General features: G+C 48.5%; 1 protein-coding gene across 4 annotated transcripts in view; it reads left to right on the top strand.

The window, feature by feature from the left end:
• Nucleotides 1-23,786, top strand: part of LOC146869316 (uncharacterized) — a 124,375-nt gene that overhangs the window by 82,085 nt on the left and 18,504 nt on the right. The gene's annotated exons all lie outside the window — the stretch shown is intronic.

Raw genomic sequence — 23,786 nt, 5'->3', positions numbered from 1 at the left:
TCCACTTTGCCCATGCCTTAAAACAACTCTGACCACACCTGCCTCCTTGGATGTGATAAAGGGATCCTATCGATTGCAAACTGCAAGCAGCAGCACAGACCACTCCCAGGCTGTTATTAAATCACCTAGCGGCTCCCCCACTGAACAGATACCACACTCCCAGCCCAGGAATGCACAATGTGCTTTGAACACCATTGTCCTCTGGGTTCCTGCCTGCTACTCACAGGCTTCATGCAGGGCTGGTTCTAGGGCGGTGACTGGGTGTGAGTGTTTGATTGGTTCTGATGCTCCGTCCATCACCACCCCCTTTTGTACCGCTTTGTTCGCCACAAGTTGGCAGGGTATGCTCAGACGTGAATCCCTTGTTCACTTTGCCACTGGATTCAAGCAAGCCTGGCTGAAGACGGCTGAAATGCCAGAAACCGGTCCTAGGAAGCTTGTTTCCGGTCCAGGGAAGGCATGGCTTGGCAGTTCGGGATGGACTGTTCCCATGAGGCACAGGGTCAGACTGATTTGCATATGGCCATGTCTGAACTGGGGTGGCAGAGTGGGCTAAAGAACGGTGATGGATCAAACCTAGATCTGTTGACTGGGTGTGAGTGTTTGATTGGTTCGATGCTCCGTCCATCACCACCCCCTTTTGTACCGCGGTGCACCCGGTGCGGCCGCACGGGCGCTGACTTTGCGTTTTAAGTATATTATACATTTAAAAGCACCTGCTGCCGCGTTCTTACCTGGCCTTCAGCAATTTTCAGGCAACCATAAAAATGTCAAGTTATCTCCATTGAATAATGTTCTTCCTGGAGAGTTGGGGTTTGTCTAGTGGAAGTTTTGACTCATGGTAAGTTAGCGAAGAGGGTTAATATGCCTGCTGCAAAAAACGTGTACCAGGCAGACCACAAAGTGCATATAATGTAAATAGGTCAGTGCGTTGCTGCTTTTGTCAGAGATCCTTTGTTACTTGCCGTTTATAAGTTAAAATCCTAACATAGAACAGTGAGCTATTAACTGTCATCAAAGAGCTGCATGAAAACTGCAAGGTATAGATTAGAGCATTATGATTTTTTTCCCCCAGTCTTTAGTTATCCTAATGTTTGAAAAAGGTTTCCTTTGTAAAGAAATCAATTTTGATTATTGAAGAGAAGCCCCAACCATGGTGTTACGTTTGAAATTCTGAGTTTGTGCTTCTCCGGACTAAGCACTATTAAACCATACTGCCTACCAGTATGGATGACGTGACTCCTACACCTTGTAGTCCTCTGTCATATGTAACATTTCCTATACACTGATTCACACACCTATGATTGATTGTCTCTCTGCAGTGTGTGTGATGTAAAGTGCTCCGACACCCTACACTGCTATAAGTGGTGGCGGTGCTATAAAACAAATTAAATGAATCTGAGAGAGAGTGGTTATGGGGTCTTGAGGGGCACTGTTGAAGGGTGGTAGAGAGGGAATCTGTGGCGGAGATGGTCGTTGGGGACACCAACAAACATTGTGCCGCCAGCGCAAAAGCCGGCCTTGGGTTCATGAACGCATAGTTAACCTAGATGGACTAAAAGGCACTTTGCAATCAACCATACAGGTTATTTAGTTGGGCCTTCTGCCTTCCTGGTTGGATGCCATCACATTCACATGGGAACCACAACCGTAAATGATAATGAGCCTAGATGACATTCTGTCCCTTAAAAGTACACCTGAGCCAACTGCATTCCCAGCTGAGTTCCTGACCACCTCACCATCTCTCAGGGGTTACCCTCTTCCGCTATGGGTGGCTGGAACAATATTACCTTTTCTTCAGGTCGGAAAAGGGGGCATTGGAGAATGATGCCACAATTTGTCTCAAAACTCAAGCTGACGTGATCAATCAATCAATACACTTGTAAAGCACACTACTCAGGGTGCTGCTACTGCTCGAATAGCCAGGTCTTGAGGAGCCTCCTGAAGGTTAGCAGGTCCTGGGTCTGCAGTAGGAGGATGGGGAGGGTGTTTCAGGTCTTGGCGGCGAGGTGGGAGAATGATCTGCCACCAGTGGTCGCTCTTTGGATGCGGGGGACGTTGGCGAGGGCGAGGTCGGCAGAGCGGAGCTGTCGGTTCAGGGTATAGAAGGTCAGTCATCTGTTGAGATATGCCGGTCCGGTGTTGTGAAGCTCTTTGTGTGCGTGGGTGAGGAGCTTAAAGGTGATCCTCTTGTTGACGGGGAGCCAATGCAGGTCTCTCAGGTGTGGTGTGATGTGGTTGTGGCACGGGATGTTGAGGATCAGGCGTGCAGAGGCGTTCTGTATGCGTTGTAGTCGTTTCAGGAGTTTGGCCGAGGCTCCTGCATAGAGGGCGTTTTCGTAGTCCAGCCTGCTGCTGACGAGGGCCTGGGTGACCGTTCTTATTGTTTTGTGGGGATCCACCTGTAGATCTTGTGGCGCATGCGCAGGGTGTTGAAGTAGGAGGACGAGACGGCGTTGACTTGCTTGGTCATGGAGAATGTTGAGTCGAGGATAAACCACAGGTTGCGTGCGTGGTCGGTGGGTGTTGGTGTTGCTCCCAGTGCAGACGGCCACCAGGAGTCGTCCCAGGCTGGGGGGGTGGAGCCGAGGATGAGGACCTCTGTCTTGTCAGAGTTCAGCTTCAGATGGCTGTTCTTCATCCACTCGGCGACAGCTTTCATTCCCTAGTGGACGTTGGTTTTGGCGGTGAGGGGGTCCTTGGCGAGGGAGAGGATCAGCTGGGTGTTGGCGTAGGATATGATGTTGAGGTCGTGCCGTCGTGTGACGTGGGCGAGAGGTGCTATGTAGATGTTGAACAATGTCGGGGTGAGGGATGTTCCTTGGAGTACGCTGCAGGTGATCAAGGGGGGAGGCAGGCGCTCTGGGTTCTTCCGGAGAGGAAGGAGGTGGTCCATTCCAGAGCCTTGTCTTGGATCCCTGCGTTGTGGAGGCGTGTGCGTAGGGTGCGGTGGCAGACAGTGTTGAAGGCGGCTGACCGGTCCAGGAGGATGAGGTATGCGGTTTCGCTGTTGTCCAGCTGGGCCCTGATGTCATTGGTGGCGGCAATGAGGGCAGTCTGGGTACTGTGGTTGCTGCGGAACCCGGACTGGGATGGGTCCAGGATGATGTTCTCCTCGAGGTAGCGGGTCAGCTGTCTGTTGACTGACTTCTCGATGACCTTCGCCGGGAACGGGAGCAGGGAGATGGGCCGGAAGTTCTTGAGGTCCCTCGGATCCACCATGGGTTTCTTCAGTAAGGCGTTGATCTCGGCGTGCTTCCAGCTCTCCGGGAAGGTCACGGTCTCGAAGGAGATGTTGATATTCTTGCGGAGATGGGGAGCGATGGTGGCGCTAGCTTTGTTGAAGATGTGGTGTGACCATGGATCTGATGGAGAGCCGGAGTGGATGGTGTTCATGATTTTGATGGTGTCATCGTCGTTTATGTTGGTCGAGGTGAGCAGGGGATTGATGTGGGTGGTGGCCGCGGGGTCTGAGGTGTCGGTGGTTGTCGGTGGTTGTCGGGGCAATCAGGTTGTGGGATCAACAACCTTTATTTAGTTGAAGGCACGGGGAGATTAAGTGATTTGTCCAGTAACACAGTATGTTGAGCCGGTGCTGAGACTCGGACCTGGTTCCCCAGCTCCAAAGTCAGCAGCTCTGGCCGTTACGCCACATCCTCTCATTCTCCATTTACAGAGAATTTAATTTGGCATTCATTTATTTATCCTTATGTCGAATCTACGCAACTATAGAGCAGAAAAGGTATCAAGGAATCACTACTGAACTAATGTTGTGAATAGAGCACATTTAATTACCCTCTCCGGAATAATTTATATTCCACTGAACACATCTTACTCAATTTGCACAGACATTTATGTAGAACCCCTGTCCTGAAGAGGCTAACGAAGATAGGCTGAAACGTGTTCACGTCGACAGACACTTCAAAGGAGGAGCCACAGGATTTTCATTGATTCTGGAACTTTTAACATGACACACCATTAGCGAGGCTAATTCGGAGCCTGACAGTGTTTCACGGTTTGACAACCTCCAAGTGGATCCTCTATTAATTCTTTTAGGGGGACACTATAATGAATGTAAAAAAATTTCTTTTGGGTTATTGATTGTGAGATATATATTTATGTGATGTTGTGTATGTGATTTAATTTGCCATGTGATATATGTTTTGTATTTTCTCTTTGATTAGGCGCTTGCCCAAGTGTGTTACAAATTAAGTAAGATTTGTTCAGTGGAATATAAATTATTCCGGAGAGGGTAATTAAATGTGCTCTATCCACAACATTAGTTCAGTAGTGATTCCTTGATACCTTTTTTTTGCTCTATATATGTATTTTTACCCAGGTATTCAAGGGTTTTTTGGGTATACCCCTGTTGTTGTTTCCAGAATCTACTCAACTAAACCGCACTCTTGTATCTATCATCCCCCCTTGGGGCAGAGTTTGTTAGGAGGTGTTGGCAGGCCCTTGGTGAGAAGGAGACAGGCTGTATGACTTTGACACATCCTTGCTGTGCCTTCTGGATCACCGCAGGCCCACCCACCCAGAAGTCGCGGCTGCTACCTTGAAGCAGCAGTGAGGCAGGTGGGGGCAAAGTGGCGGGGGTGGGGGAAAATCGGTTTAAAAACAAAAATCACTTACCGCCTCTCCTGTGTCCCCTCCCGTCCTCTTCCTGGCTTCTTGTGAAAAACAGGAAGCACCAGGGCTCCCACACTCCTAGCACCCAAACACAACACTGCAATGCAGCGTTGTGATTGGTCTGAGCGCTGTTACACAGTGCTCAGCCAGGGGCTGTAGGGGTGGGCATGTTCTCCATGCAGGTTGTATTGCAGCCTGCATGGAGAACAGGAGAAGTGCGCATGACTGTTTTGGGCGGCACAAGAGGGACGACCAAACAGTTATTGCCCTCCTCCCCTGCTCTGCAGCCCCACCCCGCCCCTTCACGCTAGCTGCTGCAGCAGGAGGACAAAATAAAATGATGATAACATTACGTTATCATTTTATTTTTTCCTTTCTTCTGCTGATTCATGGCAGTGGGGCGACGCTCCTTCGCCTTAGTGGAGGAGCCGCCACTGCCACCATGCTTCACACTTTCTATCTCTCTTTCTTCTCTCTACTATCCATCTCCTGCTCAGACATTATGCCTGGTGCAGAAATAAGGAGGTGCGGGGGCCATCACTTAGCGTCTCACAGTTTCCCAGGGTCAGTGCAGAAGCAAGCAGACGCCCCCAAACCCCTTTTAGGATCATAAAACCTCTGATGTTTTCCTTTGCCTTCTTTCACATACCCAACTGGCTTTCCACAGCATCCCAAGGTCAGTGCTGGAAACCCTCGCCCCACTGCCTCTCCTCCCTGCCCAGAGGCTACTTGTTACATTCCATGCTCTGAAGAGGATTTTACACACATCTCTAGAATGTCAGACGCCATCCCAGGAGAAGTGTACCCTAAGAGCAGCTGTCTGCCAGCTGGGCACGGGTGGGAAGAGGATGGACCTGGGAAGACAGGGGTGGGCCTGGAGGGAAATGTGTTTTAAGAGTTAGGCGTGGCATGGCATCAAGCTAGACATAAAACATAATCTGAAGCAGCAGATCTATCCACTAGTAATTACTGTGGTGTACATTCTTTCCATCCTTTTCATGCTCCCTGTGCCACTCCACACTGGCACTGTGCAAACCAGCGGACGGTCCAGGCTGAGATCCAACCAGTGGCTGAAATTAATTCAAGCCTTCCACCATATGTACACTGAATAACTTAAAATCTTACTTTGATTCACAACCTTAAGTCGCATCTAACTTATCTCTTTAGTTCTTGTTTTCTTTGTCTTGTGGGCTCCAAAGGGCATAGCTTGTAGATTTTAGGTTTTCAATATAGACCTGTTTAGGTGTCCTAGACCCCTTAGACAAATACCCCTGCTTGAAGTCATACCACATAGCGGTATTAAGCGCTATAGAACTGCTATAATACAATAGAACACAAAGGCGTCTGCACTGTTTACTCTTGTGCCCCTGCCCTGACCGCTGAGGAGGAGTGCACTCTGACCGCTGAGGAGGAGTGCACTCTGACCGCTGAGGAGGAGTGCACTCTGACCGCTGAGGAGGAGTGCACTCTGACCGCTGAGGAGGAGTGCACTCTGACCGCTGAGGAGGAGTGCACTCTGACCGCTGAGGAGGAGTGCACTCTGACCGCTGAGGAGGAATGCACTCTGACCGCTGAGGAGGAGTGCACTCTGACCGCAGAGGAGGAGTGCACTCTGACCGCTGAGGAGGAGTGCACTCTGACCGTAGAGGAGGAGTGCACTCTGACCGCTGAGGAGGAGTGCACTCTGACCGCTGAGGAGGAGTGCACTCTGACCGCAGAGGAGGAGTGCACTCTGACCGCTGAGGAGGAGTGCACTCTGACCGCTGAGGAGGAGTGCACTCTGACCGCTGAGGAGGAGTGCACTCTGACCGCTGAGGAGGAGTGCACTCTGACCGCTGAGGAGGAGTGCACTCTGACCGCTGAGGAGGAGTGCACTCTGACCGCTGAGGAGGAGTGCACTCTGACCGCAGAGGAGGAGTGCACTCTGACCGCTGAGGAGGAGTGCACTCTGACCGCTGAGGAGTGCACTCTGACCGCTGAGGAGTGCACTCTGACCGCTGAGGAGTGCACTCTGACCGCTGAGGAGTGCACTCTCACGTGCAGATAAGGGAACTATGTGCTCCTGTGAACAGAACGGAACACGCACTTCTTGTGTCCGTCCCTCCCCAACACTTTGTCCTAACTCTCTATCGACATATACACAGACCACCTCAACCTCTCTCCAACGATTGCTTCACCTCCACGACCTCAGCTTCTCTCCTCATGTCTCCTCTACCTATGTGTATCCAGCACCTTGTACACCTCTCTCTGTGCCTCCTGTCTGTTTACTGCCCGACTACCATTCCTGTCGTCTAGGTTTTGCTCCGGCCCAGGGCCGTTTCTAGGTGTTTTGCTGCCCGAGGCGAGAATTGTAAAATGCTGCCCCCTCCCTTTTACTACCATCACTCTCTCCCCCTGTCATCCAGGTGTTGGGGAATAGAGGCCTGCTTTGGTGCCTCTCAATCTAGTCTGGACTGAAAAATCCGTATTAAAGTAAGTCATCTGTGTCAATTGTTGCGGCTATGTAAGTTATTGCCCTGGTCTGAGGGGTATTAACTCAGTTATGCTATCATGGGCTTGATTTGGGAGAACAGTAGGGCTACTGGCCTCTACCACCTCCAATCACACCCAGCACGGGCAGATACACAGACCCACGCAGAATCAAACCAACCCATAGTATGCTGCTTTATGGGGCGAGATTCTAGAGACCGAGCAAGCTTTATCGTAGACAAGATATCAAGCAATGCCAGGATAATCTTTTTCAGGGCGGGCCAGGTACCAGCTGCACAATAATAACACAGGCACACAGGACTCTTGGTACTTAACGGGTGGAAGACCCCATGTGAGCTCAAGCATTTGCAATGCAATAGGTCTCACATTTATGCAAGTTTAAGCTATTGCCATTGTAAATGACGATGCCTTTTTTATTTCTGTTTTAAAAAACAAAACATAAATAAAAGGCATTGTCATTTACAATGCCAATAGCTCAAACTCGCGTAAATGCGAAACCTACTGCATTGCAAATGCTTGTTCAAAGTGCAACAGAATACTAATGTGCCGTTCAAACGACACAAGCTCTTCCTATTAGCCGCCTCGATGTATTTATACTTAGCCTGGAAAAAAAAATCCTTGTCAGTTTTTTCATGCTCTGTAACCATCTCCAAAAGCTTGTTCCAAGCAGGAGACCACCACGAGGCCCCCACATGTGAGATCTGTAGTTTTAAAAGTGATGTCTGGGTTTTTTAATAAAACAGACCGGAACGTCACTTTTCGAGTTTTGTGCCAATATATTATGTACACGTTTCTGCTGCATGGTTTTCAATCCGTGTTATATATCCCGAAGAGCTGGTGGGCCCCCATGGCGACAGTAATGTTAGCACAGGGACAGGTGACAGTAACGGGGGAAGCACAGCTGCAGTGAACATTACCAGAGTACGGAGGCCAGAGGATAGTAATAAAGGCTCACAGTGGCAGACACTACCAGCAGAGGGCAGTGTAACATCTGTAAAGGTGCACAGAGGAGGCAGCACTCAAGTACACCTGCCGTCACGATACATCAACAGTGGACTGTAAATGAAGGCATGAATAGAAACAGGAATATAGTGCCATGAAACTTGAGACGTGGCTTCTAAGAGCCAGGCCTGGTCCAGCAGTGCCTGTGGTACGGTAAGGCTGTGGCCTAGTGGTGTTTTTAGGCCCTCGTTCCATCTAGGTTGGAATAATGCATGTGTGCTCCAAGTGAGGCCCTTTGAATGTGAGTGACGGTGGGAAGAGGGGGCAGTGGGGGGGCGGTGTATCCCATTATCACTTTCCCGACACCCAGACTGCAGCTCATGGTACAGCACATACTGAACGCATGTGAGAACATATGCAGCACTTTTCTCTTGTCCCGCTGTCGGCACACTGCCCAGGGGCACAGGCGGGTTCAACAGAAAGAGTCCCCATCGCCGGAATCCGCTTGGTTCTCGCTTTCTGGCCTCCGTTCAGTGGCGTGACAGAGAATGATGCCCAGCCCCTACTCCCTGCAGATTGTGATGAGGGGCCCCTGACTCTGCCAAACAACAGATATTCATTGACCCCCAACAAAATGTGGCACTGAGTCCTGAAGGGTTGGAGCCTTCTGTACCCTGGGACTGCGTTACGCGCATGCATGCATGTTTAGTTTTTTGCCGCCCTCCCTCTTTTGCCGCCCTAGGCGTCCGCCTAGCCTTGCCTAATGGTAGAAACAGCCCTGCTCCGGCCCAAAGCTCAGCAGTCCCTGTCTCCCGTTTCTGAAGCCCCCCTTCCCAATCTCTACACTCCATGGCCCCTGTCTTCGGACCCAGAGTCATTGCTGTCGCTTTGCTCCGCAGTCACTACTGTTCTCGACTCACTGATTACTTCTCTCTCCGGCCCCCTGGTCACTGCTGTCCTAGGCCTCCTGGTCTTTGCTGTCCACTGGTCACCCGTCACTGCTGTACCGCCCCCTGGTCATTGCTGTCCACCAGCCTCACAGATAATGCTGTCCTCTCCCCTCTGGCCACTGCTGCCCCCTGTCCCCCCTCCGGTCACTGCTGTCTCCAGCGTTCCTTGTTACTCTTGTACCTGGCCAGCCAGGTTCGATCTCTACTTTCCCTGCTTCCCCTTTCTCCCCTCCATCTCCAGCAACTGCTGTGCCTGCCCCCCACCCCACCCCGACCACTGCTGTCCCCAGCAACCCCAGTCACTGTTGTCCCCAGAAACCCCAGTCACTGCCGTCCCCAGAAACCCCAGTCACTGCCGTCCCCAGAAACCCCAGTCACTGCCGTCCCCAGAAACCCCAGTCACTGCTGTCCACAGAAACCCCAGTCACTGCTGTCCCCAGAAACCCCAGTCACTGCCGTCCCCAGAAACCCCAGTCACTGCCGTCCCCTGCCGTCCCCAGAAACCCCAGTCACTGCCGTCCCCAGAAACCCCAGTCACTGCCGTCCCCAGAAACCCCGGTCACTGCCGTCCCCAGTCACTGCTGTCCCCAGAAACCCCAGTCACTGCCGTCCCCAGAAACCCCGGTCACTGCCGTCCCTAGCCCCAGTCACTGCTGTCCCCAGAAACCCCAGTCACTGCTGTCCCCAGAAACCCCAGTCACTGCCGTCCCCAGAAACCCCAGTCACTGCCGTCCCCAGAAACCCCAGTCACTGCTGTCCCCGGCCCCAGTCACTGCTGTCCCCAGAAACCCCAGTCACTGCCGTCCCCAGAAACCCCAGTCACTGCCGTCCCCAGAAACCCCAGTCACTGCCGTCCCCAGAAACTCCAGTCACTGCCGTCCCCAGAAACCCCAGTCACTGCTGTCCCCGGCCCCAGTCACTGCCGTCCCCAGAAACCCCAGTAACTGCCGTCCCTAGAAACCCCAGTCGCTGCTGTCCCCAGAGACCCAGGTCGCTGCTGTCCCCAGAAACCCCTGTCCCTGCCGTCCCTGGCCTGGTCACTGCTGTCCCCAGAAACCCCAGTCACTGCTGTCCCCAGAAACACCAGTCACTGCTGTCCCCAGAAACCCCGGTCACTGCCATCCCCAGTCACTGCTGTCCCCAGAAACCCCAGTCACTGCCGTCCCCAGAAACCCCAGTCACTGCCGTCCCCAGAAACCCCAGTCACTGCTGTCCCCAGAAACCCCTGTCACTGCCGTCCCCAGAAACCCCGGTCACTGCCGTCCCTGGCCCCAGTCACTGCTGTCCCCAGAAACCCCAGTCACTGCCGTCCCCAGAAACCCCAGTCACTGCTGTCCCCAGAAACCCCAGTCACTGCCGTCCCCAGAAACCCCAGTCACTGCTGTCCACAGAAACTCCAGTCACTGCCGTCCCCAGAAACCCCAGTCACTGCTGTCCCCGGCCCCAGTCACTGCCGTCCCCAGAAACCCCAGTCACTGCCGTCCCCAGAAACCCCAGTCACTGCTGTCCCCGGCCCCAGTCACTGCCGTCCCCAGAAACCCCAGTCACTGCCGTCCCCAGAAACCCCAGTCACTGCTGTCCCCAGAAACCCCAGTCACTGCCGTCCCCAGAAACCCCAGTCACTGCTGTCCCCGGCCCCAGTCACTGCTGTCCCCAGAAACCCCAGTCACTGCCGTCCCTGGCCCCAGTCACTGCCGTTACCAGAAACCCCAGTCACTGCCGTCCCTGGCCCCGGTCACTGCCGTCCCTGGCCCCAGTCACTGTTGTCCCAAAAACAAAACAGTTACGGCTGTCCCGGCCCCCAGTTCTCTACCTCAGGGCCCCTGTCTCTGCTCTTCCCAGGAAACTTAGTTTCTGTTGTCTCAGCCCCCCAATCTTTGTCACCCGCTTCCTCCAATCTCTGCTGTAGTAGCACAGCCCTCCTCACTGTGAGTCCTGCACTCAGCCTCGGTTGTGTCCAGCCACCAGTCTGTGCTGCCCATGTACTCTAGTCCCCTATCTCTACTCTATCTCTACTCTCCTTCCATCTGTCTTGTCTCTCCCAGGACTATGCTACCTTTCTCGCTCTTCGATATCTAGGCTGCCTGTCTCCCCTGTTTTTTAGGTCTCGCCTGAGCCAGCGCTTTAGCGCTGCCCTCGCGAGGGCTTTTGTAAAAGGGGGATCTGGAAGTGCAAACTAGTGCTTTTCAGGCCTCCAAATACAGTGCATGTGCGCCGGGCGCGCGCACCATTTGGCAGCCTGAAAGCACTAGTTTGCACTTTCAAATCCCCCGTTTACAAAAGCTCATTTCCCGGCTGCTTTGATGAGAACATCAAAGCAGCCGCGAAATGAGCTCACCATTTGCCACCCCCTCCCTTATCCCACTTCCCTCACAATGGCGACAGCTTGTTATTTCTCGCTCCTGAATTGAACATGTTGCTGCAGCACGGGTTTCTCTCTTCTGCAGTTCATTCTTTTTATTTTTTTGCAGTTTTTATATGGCGCGAACTCAACCCGAAGGGACTGGAATGCTTTACGTGAGAACCCGTTACATTACACAAGGACGCATTCATTTGGTGGGGGGTGGGGCACGGCACGGAGAGATACAGTGATTTGTTCAGAACCACACGCTCTCGAGCTGACGCCGAGACTCGAACCCGGTTCTAAACTCGGCATCTCTAGCCGTTACGCCACACCATCGCCATCCAAATTCTCATCTTCCCTTTTAAAATCGCCTGAAATGGCCACTGCTCTTTCCTGCAAAGTGCCCTTCTCCCTCTCTCTGCATTTCCCTACTCCTCTTTCCTGCAGTGACTGGTGCCCGAGCCACGGTCTTCATAAGCGGCAGTAGTTAGGACCCAGAAGAAAGCGTTCTGCCCTCTGTCAGCTTCTCCCTTGGCATCATATTATCCAGGCAGATTTGCTCTGAAGCATGTACATTGGTTTCGCGCGGCCAATCAGAATACTTCATGCTAAAAAAAACCAAGCATTTGCAATGCAATAGGTCTCGCAGTTACACGAGTTAAAGCTATTGGCATTGTAAATGACAATGCCAATAGGCATTGTTATTTGCAATGTCAATAGCTCAAACTCGCGTAAATGCGAGACCAAATGCATTGCAAATGCTTGTCCTTGTATATCTTCTATTCTGCGGCCTCCAGCTCCTAACTCTCTCCTTTTGTGCTCCCACCCCCCGCCTGCCGCTTTCTGTTCCTGATTTCTTTAATCCTGTTGCAGCTTCAGCCATCATTGCTGCGTCTCCCTTTTATCTCTGCTGTCTTCCCTCACCTGCCACTATGTCTCTTTCACATTCTCTGTCGTCTCTGCTTGCCTTCTCGTACTGCCCCACCATTTTATCTACGGTCTCTCACTTCCCATTCTGCCTCCCAATTTTCTGATGTTTGTCTCTAGCTAAACTTTCTCCCTTCCATAATTCTGCTTGCTTTCTCTCCCGTTTCTTTTTGTCTCTCCCTATCCTATATCCATGGCTACTGTAATTATGTGATTCTTCCATTTTTCTGCATAAATATGGGTTTATTCCACCTGTCAAATCACCGAGCAACTACTGAATAATACGTACATTTCAACAAAACATGTACTAGTTCCAAAATAATCTAAAGTTACTACAAATTCTAAACTTGGAGTCCAACTCTGCTCTAACATTTTGAAAAATGAACTGTTCAGTCTTTTCCTGTTGAGTGTTATATTCCTGCATTCAAACGATGAGCACTAGGGCTGTGTGAATCTAGAGTTCATTTTGTGTAAGATATTTAGTGCTATTATATGGAAAGTTGCAAATCTTATTTACTTCCTTTTGGTTGCCTGGGTTGCCAATGTCCTTCCTTAGGAGTGACTTGTATGTAATAAAAGGGGAGTTCAGGGCTTGGCAAGTAGTTTTGCCTTCCAAGTCACAGTGCAGCGAACTGCATGCAAGTTAGAGGGCTACTTACGTGCTGTGGGCCCACTAGTAGCAATTCATTTACAGGCCCTGGGCACATGTGGTGCACATTTCTAGGGACTTATAAGAAAATTATATATGCCAATTGGGTACAATCCAGTTACCATGTTTTAGGGGAGAGAGTCCTAGACCCAGCAAACATGGGTACCAAAGAAATGGAGGGAAGCAGGCAAAAAAAACAATTTTGCTGAATTCATTTTGTTGGCCTTAGGCCTCTGCGCACTTTACCACTGCTAACTGGTGATAAAGTGCTTGTGCTCAGTCCCTTAAATATGGTCTGATTGATGTATCCCAAACTGGAATATTTAAATTACTTCGAAGTTCCTACTATAGTGCATTTCATGTACCCAGGGCCTGTAAATTAAATGCTACTAGTGGGTCTGCAGCACTGATTGTGCCACCCACTCAAGTAACCCTTTAAACACCATTGCAGAGCTTGAGTGTGCAGTTTATACTGACATGTTAGAAACTTGGGTCTCTAGTTGGCAAGGGATGGCACCTTTGTCCAAATAGGGACCCTTCTTCCTAGTCAGGATAAGGGAGTTACACTCCTAAAATAACCCCTGCTCAGCCCCTTGGTAGCTTGGCACGAGCAGTCAGGCTGACCTTGGAGGCAGTGGGTAAAACATTTGCACATAACCAACTGTAACACAGTGTAAGCACTACAAAAGGACACCACACCAGTTTATAAAAATATCCAATATTGTTGCATACTTAAGACAAGACCAAAAAAGATAAAAATCCACAATACAGTACTTGGAAATCTTCAGTTATCAAAATAAACTTGTAAAACAGTTCCTTGAAGTCCATAGCTTCACCTGGGGCTATCACGGCGTCGTGAACAACAAATCCAAATAGTTCTGGCCGACCATGGCGTCGTGGGCGTCGTGGGCCAGCTATGGTGTCGGGAAGACCCGCAAAACAGTACCTTTAGAAATGCAGGGCGTCAGCAGCCTCTCATTGAGCTCCGAAAGCACAGTGTCCACAGGCGTAGGTTCTGGAGGTCGGTGCAGGAGTTGTCTGGCCCTTGAAGTCACACACGCTGCAGATCGAACTCCTCGCGGTTGAAGTCGGGAGTGTTGGCAGGCTTCGGGTCCTGCGGTGTGAAGGGCAGTGGTGCGGGATGCTGTGCCCTTAGGTCACGGTGCAGGCTGCAGCTAGGTGATGGTCGTCCAGCGGCATCTGAGAGACCAGGGCTGTGCTGCGAAGTGATGCGGTGCTCGTCGTGGTGCTGACAGGTCACAGTGCAAGCAGCGTCGTCTTTGCTGAAGCGCTGTTGTCGGCTGACGAACTGGAGTCGATGGCGCTGGCGTCGGTATGCCTAGGCTGGAGTGCGGGATGAGGACGGTGTGGCGTGTAACTTACGAGCGGTGCCCTCGAACCACAGTGCAAACAGCGGCGTTTATGTCGTCGTGAAGCTGCATCGTCGGGGATACCAGGGCGGTGGTGTTAAGCGAGGCGGTGCGGAGTGCGGTGCTCACAGGTCGCAGTGCGAGCAGCGCCTCGGTGGCGTCGTCATCAGGCGGCATCGGTGAGACCAGGGTTGCGGTGCAGCATTGTGGCGGTGCCCTCTGCAGTTCCTTCAGGACAGGCAGTCGGCAGCGGCGTCTTAGACGGTGTTGGGTTGCTTTTTCTTCTGTTGCAGCACAAAACACACAGTCCCCAGTGCTGAGGGCAGAACTTGAAGTCTTTGCTGTACCTGAGACTTCTTGAAGAGTGGGCAAGCTCTTGGAGAAACTGACAAAAATAGATTGCAGAAAGTTCAAGTCCAGTCCTTTCACTGCCCAAGACAGAAGCAGCCACTGCAGGCCAACACAGCAAAGCACACAACAAAGTGGTAATTCCTCCTCACAGCTTCTCCAGCTCTATTTCTTGGAAGTCTTCTTGGTCCAAAAGAGTTCTAAAGTTCTGGGCCCCAATATTTATACCTCAAAATCCTTTGTCCTCTCAGTCAAAGAATGTCTGTGCTTAGTCCAAACCAGTCCTCTCTTCGCCCTGCTCCCTATCAGGGGATGGAGACAGCAGTGTCTAAGGCAGACAGGGCCTATTCCGGTGCAAGGAAATATCCTTCCACCACTCTAAATACAGACTGGGCCTATTCAGGTGCTAATGAAAACTCCTCCCACTGCTCTGAATGCAGCCCAGGTCTATTTAGCCCAGCCCTGAATCATTCAGGAATAGCAGGCCAACCATCACACCCCCCCCCGTGGCCATCTAAGAGAATGCATCTTCCTAACCCCTGTCTCTCCAAAGCCGGACAGTCAATGCACATCCTAGCAGACACACACAGGACGACTAAGCAAGAAAATACCTACTTTCTAAAAGTGGTATTTTCAAACACAGAATGTAAAAATCACTTTTACTAAAAGATGAATCTTTAGATTCTGAGTTCAGGCGTATTAAACTTTATTTTCCTATCTGGTCCCAATGGGAAGTTATATTTATAAGATGTTAAAGATGTTATAAATTAACTCATGCTTTCCTATGGGGTAGATAGCCTTACAATAGTGAAAAACGAAATTGGCAGTATTTCACTATCAGTTCATGCCACACACATCAGGGCACGTCCTACCTTTCACATACACTGCACCCTATCCACAGGGGTACCTTGGCCCTACCTTAGGGGTGACTCACATGGAAGAAACGGGAAGGTTAGGGCCTGGCAAGTGGGTGCACTTGCAAACTCGATATGGCAGCTACAAACTGCGCGCAGACTCTCCAGTGGCAGATCTGAGTTACCTTTTCAGGGCTACTCATGTGAGTGGCACAATCGGTGCTGCAGGCCCACTAGTGTTACAGCAAACAAATGATGGACGGAATGCTGACAATGCAAACATTCACCCCATTCAAAAGATCTGGGTTAAATCCATTGTTCTTTTGCCCACTACGCCACCTCAGTTTGGACCCAGTCATATGCAAATCAGTCTTGACCCTGTGCCCCATGGGAACAGTCCAGACCGAACTGCCAGGCCAGGTCCTCCCTGGACCGGAAACAAGCATCCTGGGACCGGTTTCAGGGTATGTCACCCTTCTTCAGCCAGTCTAGCTTGAATACAGTGGCACAGTGAGTAAGGGACCCACGTCTGGGCATACCCGTCCCACTTAGGGCGAAAAGTGTTACAGAAAATAAATGATGGATGGAATGCTAACTATGCAAACATTCTACACTAGTAGCATTTGATTTACAGGCCCTGGCACACTCAGTGCCCTTTACTAGGGACTGACAAGTAAATCAAATATACCAATCATGGAAACACCAATCCATCACACAATTTACACAGAGAGCATATCCACTTTAGCACTGATCAGCAGTGATAAAATGTGCAGAGTCCTAAAACCAACAACAGCAGGTAAGGAAAAAATAGGAGGAAGAAGCAAAAAGTTTGGGGATAACCCTGCAAAAAGGGCCATTTCCAAAACATGTTGACTTGGCAATTAAAACCCCTTGCAAAGCATTAAACTCCCCTTTTATTACATATACGGAACCCCTAAGGTAGGCCCTCGGTAGCCTACATGGCAGGGTGCTATGTAATCAAATGGTAGGACACGTACTTTTAAGTTTTACAGTCCTGGTAGGTAAAAAATGCCCAAACTTGTTTTTCACTACTGTGAGGCGTACCCTTCTTCTCATAAGATGACATTGGTAATTTCTCATTACATTTAATAAGTTGTAATTCCTAATAGAAAGGAAATAGATCTGCTTAGCCATTTGGTGTCTGCTGCCTCTCTGATCACTGGCTGGTTGAGGTGACAGCTGAACTTTGTGTATTCCCTCTAGCCACACACACAAGGAACTTCGGTGTGACTTGATGAGTCTTCTTGGAAGGATAGGAGGGAGGAGCTGGGCACAGCTTCACACTTACACCTGAATAGGCTGAGTCATATCCACACACAAAGGGCTTCATACATTCCTGTAGTGAGTCTGGAGCCAGGGCAGGAAAGGAGGACCTTTGTGCACTTCAAAGACCCTTCTTTGAAGCCCCCCCCCCCCACTTCAAAAGGCACAATTGGGTGTGAGTACTGGACCTCAGACCCCACCAACTCAGTACACATCTGGACCTAAAACCATTCTGCCAGGAAGAAGAACTGCTGTGCTAAGGGACTGCCACTCTGCTAGACTGCTTCTGTGGAAGAACTGCTGCCTTGCAGTGTTACCCTGCTGCCTGTTGCTCTCTTTGATAGGGTAAAGACTGGACTTCCATCGTTTGAACCCAGAGTGACTCCAAGGACTAGCTGACTAGCCTCCTGATCTGAAGTCTCAGGGACATAAAAGACTTACACCCCTGCTCCTGGACCATTGGAAGAGGGCCTAAGGCTTCTTGCTCCAGGAGAACCGACGCATCCTCTGCTGCGAGAATACAATCAACCCATCACCGATGTTGCAGGTACTGGACTGGCGCATCGCTCTTGCAGCAAAGCACATCGCCATTGGAACCACCTCATCGCTGCCACTGCTGGGAAGCGATCTACACATCCCCTCGACTGCGTAGAGAAACCCAGCACAATGGATTCTGAACCATCGCATCTTGGAAACGGCACATCGTCTTCAGAGTTTGGGGCATCACCACTATAGCGTCCACCTCATGGCACCTCGCATCTTCATTGTCGCAACCAGGATCAAGGTACTATTGTTCAACGGGCCTTTCAGAGTCCCTGTATCCGGCCCGCGCTCTATTGCAATCGGCCTGAAATTTTCACTTTGTTCCGGTCCGGTGGAACCAGACAGTCCAAATAGGCACTTATTGCTTCTAAGCGCTATTTTTTTTATAGTTTAATCTTTAATAACACATAACTCGCGTTCTATTTATTTACATTTTTGTCATTTTGGTATTGTTTTAATTATTAAATTAAGAGCTATTTTTCTAACTTGGTATGGAATCTTTTTGTGAGATGTTTTCACTTTTTTATTGTTTGAAGAGTTGCACAAATACTTTACACATTGCCTGTTGAGTTAAGACTAACTGCTCTGTGCCATGCTACCAAAGGGCAAACACCGGTACATTTAGGGTGTTTTGTAACTTACCCTGAGTAGGATTGTGGTAATCCATCCAAGTCAACCAGGAACCCAATTTCCAACAATGGGGCTACAACTGATGAAGGTGTGAACAGGGCCGGCTCTAGGACTGTGTGATCGGTGCGACCGCACCGTGCATTGACTTTGGGTGGGGGGTTCATTTTTGAAAATGTAAATTTTTTTAAAAGCACCTGCTGCCGCGTTCCTGGCCTCCAGCAATTTTTGAAGGCATCAATTAAATGTCAGGTTAACTTCGGTGATTAATCGTCTTCCTGGAAAGAGACTGGAGGTTTGTCTAGTGGAAGTTTTGACTCATCCAAAGGTAGTGCTGTGGGTTAAAATGCCTGCTGCTAAGAACATGTACCATGCAAATAACAAAGTGCATTTAAAGTAAATAGGTCAGTGGGTCACTGCTTCTGTAAGAGAGATCCTTTTGTTAGTTGTCGTTTATGTCAAAATCCTAATATAGAACATTGAGCTATTAACTGTCATCCTAGAGCTGCATGCAAACTGCAAGATATATGCTGGAGTTTTTTGCCCAGTCTTTCATCATCCTAATCTTGTGAAAAGGGTTCATTTGGGTAGAAAAAAATTCTCATTATGAAAGAGGACCCCTAACAATGATGTTACGTTTTAAATTCTGAATTTGCGTTTTTTCAGAATACGAACTCAAACTATATTGCCTACCAGTATTGATGACATCACTCCTGCATTACACCTTGTAGTCCTGTCTGATGTAACATTTCCTTTTTAAAAAAAATCTTTTTATTAAGCAATACCAGAATATACATATAAAAATAATATAAAGCAGTGAATACATAAGTACAATATTACATTAGAGATTAATGACAAAAGGAAAATTTAAGGAAAAGGGAAATCAAACGGATTGGACAAAAATCTTGAAATATTTACATACAGAACAGTTCATTAGAAGTTATCCCCAATAATGCTGAACAGTAATCTGATTATATATATCTATATTGTCTACTTATGAACCCCTTACATTTCTAGTCCAGGCAGCGATAGGTGACCAGATCTTATGCCCATGGATTCTTGACTGTCTACCCCAGGTGGAATAGATAGCTTTTTCTTGATTATAAACTCCCAGAAACCTGATGAGCCACATCTGGATGGTCGGAGGATCCATATCTTTCCATCTAGCTGCCAGTAGAATTCTATATACCGCAGTCCCTACAAAGAGACATGATTCCTCCTCCAAACTTAGCCCCAATGTACTATCGTAGCCAAGAATTAGCAGTGTAGATGATTCAGCTACTCTGTGCCCAAATACTTCATCCCAGAACCTCGACAGCTCCTTTTTTAGTAAGGTTAATTTATCACAATCATAAAACATATGAGTCCAGGTAGCCAGCCCTAGTCCGCATCTGGGACAATAATCATCTATCCTTTTCCCCCATGTAAACAACTTAGCAGGGGTAAAGTATAAATTAAAAATAGTCTTATATAATTGGGCTTTTAAACTTGGGGATAGAAGTATTTTCGATGTTAAAAAGAGACTCATATCAATCTCAACAATGGGGTTAGTAAGCTTCAATGCCCAAGATGACTCTGTTTGTTCCAAATCGCCGGGAGTTTTATCGAGAAGCAAGCTGTCTAAATTCCCAATTCTTGTCGATTTCCTCACTATAGCATCCAGAAATGGAATCCTTTCAAATGTAATCCTGGGGGTCTTTAAACTAAGAATATTTTTGATCTGAATAAATTTAAAATAGTGACTATTAGGAATTCCAAAAGCACTCTAGCACCGAAAACTGGAAATCTGAATTCCCCCCAGAAAAATCCTCAATTTTTCTTACACCCATACTTTCCCAATTTTTAGCCATTTCATCGTTAACCTGTATGGGCAGTAATGATGAATGCCACAAGGGAGTGTACCTGTTAAACTTCGGGATGATGTAACATTTTCTATACATTGATTTACACACATATGATTGTCACTGTGCAATTTGTGTGGTGCAAAGTGCTCTCACCTTACACTGATATGAGTGGCGCTATAAAACTAAATGAATCTGAGAGACAGTGGTTATGGAGACTTGAGCTGCACTGTTGAAGGGTGCTAGTGAGGGAATCTGTGGCAGAGGTGGTCATAGGGGGACACCATCAATCAATCAATCAATCAAGAACATTTATAGAGCACGCTACTCACCCGCGAGGGTCTCAAGGCGCTGAGGGGGGCGGGGGGGGGTCGCTACTGCTCGAAGAGCCAGGTCTTGAGGCGCTTCCTGAATGAGAGATGGTCCTGGGTCAGACGTAGGTGGGTGAGGAGGGAGTTCCACGTCTTGGCTGCCAGGTAGCAGAAGGACCTTCCTCCGGTGGTGGTTCTGTGAATCCGTGGAACGGTGGCGAGGGCAAGGTTGGTGGAGCGGAGCTGGCGGGTGGGTGTGTAAAACGTGAGGCGGGTGTTGAGGTATTCGGGGCCCATGTCGTGGAGAGCCTTGTGTGCGTGGGTGAGGAGTCTGAACGTGATCCTCTTGCTGACGGGGAGCCAGTGCAGGTCCCCACCAACAGACATTGTCGCACAGGGCGCCACCAGCGCTAAAGTCAGTGGTGGCTCGCAGAGGGAGTGTTGCGGGGGTGTGAGGCAGGATGTGGGGCAGGGTGTGGGGGTAGGGGACTCCAACATACGGTGGAACGGAGTAGGGTAAGTAAATAAATAATAAAACAATTTACCTAGCGCGCGCTGCATCGCCAACTCTGCATAGTGGTATGTAGTATTGAGTACCAAAGTGTATTTTCTTTCTTGAAAAGAAGCATTGAGCTGAGCATTCTCCTTATTCGTTTATTGATTGATTGCTGATATCTGAGGCCTAGTAGCCCCCGCTTTATCCATGGAGCCCAAACAGGGTATGACAACCACCCTAATGTATATTTAGATTTGCCCCATCCCTCAGTGATTTTTAGTGTGCTCAGATTCACACCATCACTTACTGTTTCTACCTGCATATAAAGTGTTACTCAAAATTCAGGCGTAAGACGTGCAACGTCACAGATGGGAACGCCATTATTATAAATAGAAATATAATGCATTATGCATCCTGAAATATTCATGTACATCCTAATCTGCCTCTGAGTAGCTGTGGGAGAAACATTCCGGTGAAATGCAGGACATGCAAAGTCTGTAAGTGGGATACATTCTGTACATGGTAAACATTCACCACTTTGTTATAATTTGATTTCCAAAGGGTGGATTTCAAGCACTTTCACAGCAGTTCACACCTTTCAAGCAATTTTGAGAGTTTTCTGTCCTCCCTACACCATGTGAACCAGAGAAATACCAAGAACCACCACAAAACACCGTAAAAGTAGTGAGATTTCACAGATATGGAAAAAGTGGTTTGGCTATTCTTGGTTCCACCTTTTAATGAAAGGAAAAAAAACAATTTGCCCAGACTTAATTCTAAGGACTCTCCTACAGCTGACTTCATAAACGGCTTGTCCAGGCTCGGGTCCTTTCCTTCCCTCAGATTCACATGTGTCTCCTGAGCTCTCACACGTTTTCCAGGCTAAGGATTCAGCTGAGTCCTACAGAGAGGGGTGTGTATGTAGTGGTATGTAGGGGTGTGCAGTGTGAGTGAAATGAATTGAGGTGGAGCTAGGATAATCGGTGGTTTAACCCCTTCGCTGCTAGGCCTCTCCACACCCCACCACCGTGCTAAGCCTTTTTTTTGCTACTTGGTGTAGTTTGTGCTTAGGCCCCCATACTTTTTGTCCACATAAGGTATCCACACCAAATTTGCGTCCCTTTTCCACAACATCCTGGGTTTGTGGATTCCCCAGGAGCAGACCGAGAAATTAACCAAAATACAGCAGCATTTGGGGTTTCTGGGGAAACATGGGAAAAAGGTGCTGCAGAAGAAAGTCTGTTTTTTTACCCTTCAAACGGCATCAATGAAGAGTTTATGGTGCTAAAATCATCATCTTCATAGCTTTCAGGAACAGGCAGACTTGAATCAGAAAACCAACATTTTCACCACCGTTTTGGCATTTTACTGGGACATAGGCCATTTTTTCTATTTTTTGTGCTTTCAACCTCCTTCCAGTTAGTGGTAATAATGGAGGAGAAACCAACGGTGGATCCCGGAAATCTATATGTTTCCGAAAAGTAGACAAAATTCCAAATTCAGCAAGGGGTCATTTGTGTAGATGCTTCCAGGTTTTCCTATAAAAAGTAACAGTTGAAATAAAAAATAGATTGAAATTGTTTAAAAAAACAGCTATCTGTGTCTCTATTTGCATCTGAAAGTTCTTCTAACTATGGCAGGTTTTCAAAAGCAATATATTGTTACGTCCACTTGACCCTTCTGATTATTGGGATAAATAGGGCTTGTAGGTTCACTAAGAATCTGAGGTACCAGAGCCAATAACTGAGCTGCACCTTGCGATGGTTTTTCATTGTGTACCTGGTATACAGCAATTCACTTGGTAAAATATAAAGAGTGAAAAATAGGTATCAAGGAAGCCTATGTATTCTTGAAATGGAAACAAGATATGGAGTTTAAAACCAGTAGTTATTTGCACATCTCTGAATTTGTGGGTACCCATACCAGCATGTGAATTACGGAGCATTTCTCAAAATAATGTCTTTCTTACACATGGTCTTACATTTGGAAGGTGCAAATGCAGAGAAAGACAATTGGTAATAACACTTGTTCTACTATTCTGTTTTCCGCGAAGTCTCTCAATGAAATTGGTACCTCACTTGTGTGGGTAGGCTAAGTGTCCATGACCGGAAACGGCCAAAAATGCAACATGAACACATCACACGTTTCCACTGAGAACTGACCCTATTTTGGGTGGAGCCTGCAAGTGCAATCACCCGCTTATGACACTATTGTGTTCAGTAAAGGACTTGCAAACCTGGCCTTGCTTACCATCTGTTGGTTCCTTGTATCATAAGAGAAGATATCGGGCCTCATGCAAGTGCGGCTGCTTAATTAATCTCAACCCTATTGATGTATGTACACTGGCAGTTAGGCTTTCGGCAGGCTCCGGCGGGAAAGGGGGGGTCATAAAAGTGGCAGTAATTAATGCATTGCAAGAGGCATCTTGGTCTGATCTTTCTTAGGTCTTTGAATTAACAATTGCATCTGTGAAGCATCGTAGTGTTCTTGACGCTTCCCATTTTCCAAGTTTGAGACACATGTTGCTGCATTACTCCCAACATGGTATCCTTTATAAAGGGGCCATTTTGTCTGATCCATGCATTCAGACATAGTCGCACAGCTGACAAGGAGCCCCATGTCATGTGTGCCACTTTGCATGCTGTGAATTCTGAACCCAATATTTATAATGTTCAAAAGTGAAACTACAAACCCCAGAATGCAACATGCTCTTAGTTGGCGATACAGAACTGGTTGAAGTTGTCACACATTACATGAGGGCATCTGGCAAGTGTGCTTGTGAAACACGAAACTTCCTCAGGTGCATCGTTCACTAAATGAGAAGAATTGAAAAAGTGTGTTTCAGAAGATTAGTGCCTATAACATTAACTAAAGGGAGTCCCTCGCCACTGCATAAAACGTACTTGCTTTTTCTTAGAAACCGCAGCACGAAGATGTCCATATTAAAAAAAATAAACCTTACCTTGTGTGTGACTTTGCATCCTGCCATTAGCTGTTGGCAGAAGCTCTCATGCCATCTGCCAGGGAGTTTGAATTATAGGTGTGAAATACTGCAGGAAAAACATTTTAATGAGGCAGATGGCAGAAGAGATGACTGTTAGCCACATTGCTGCCACAGATCTACTTGCTATACAGCAGATATATGTGTTGTTGACATGTGGAGTGCATCTTGTTGGTC

Source organism: Triturus cristatus, chromosome 1_1, assembly GCF_964204655.1.
Source record: "Triturus cristatus chromosome 1_1, aTriCri1.1, whole genome shotgun sequence".
NCBI classification, from domain to species: Eukaryota; Metazoa; Chordata; class Amphibia; order Caudata; family Salamandridae; genus Triturus; species Triturus cristatus.
This window is presented reverse-complemented; position numbering and strand designations above follow the sequence as displayed.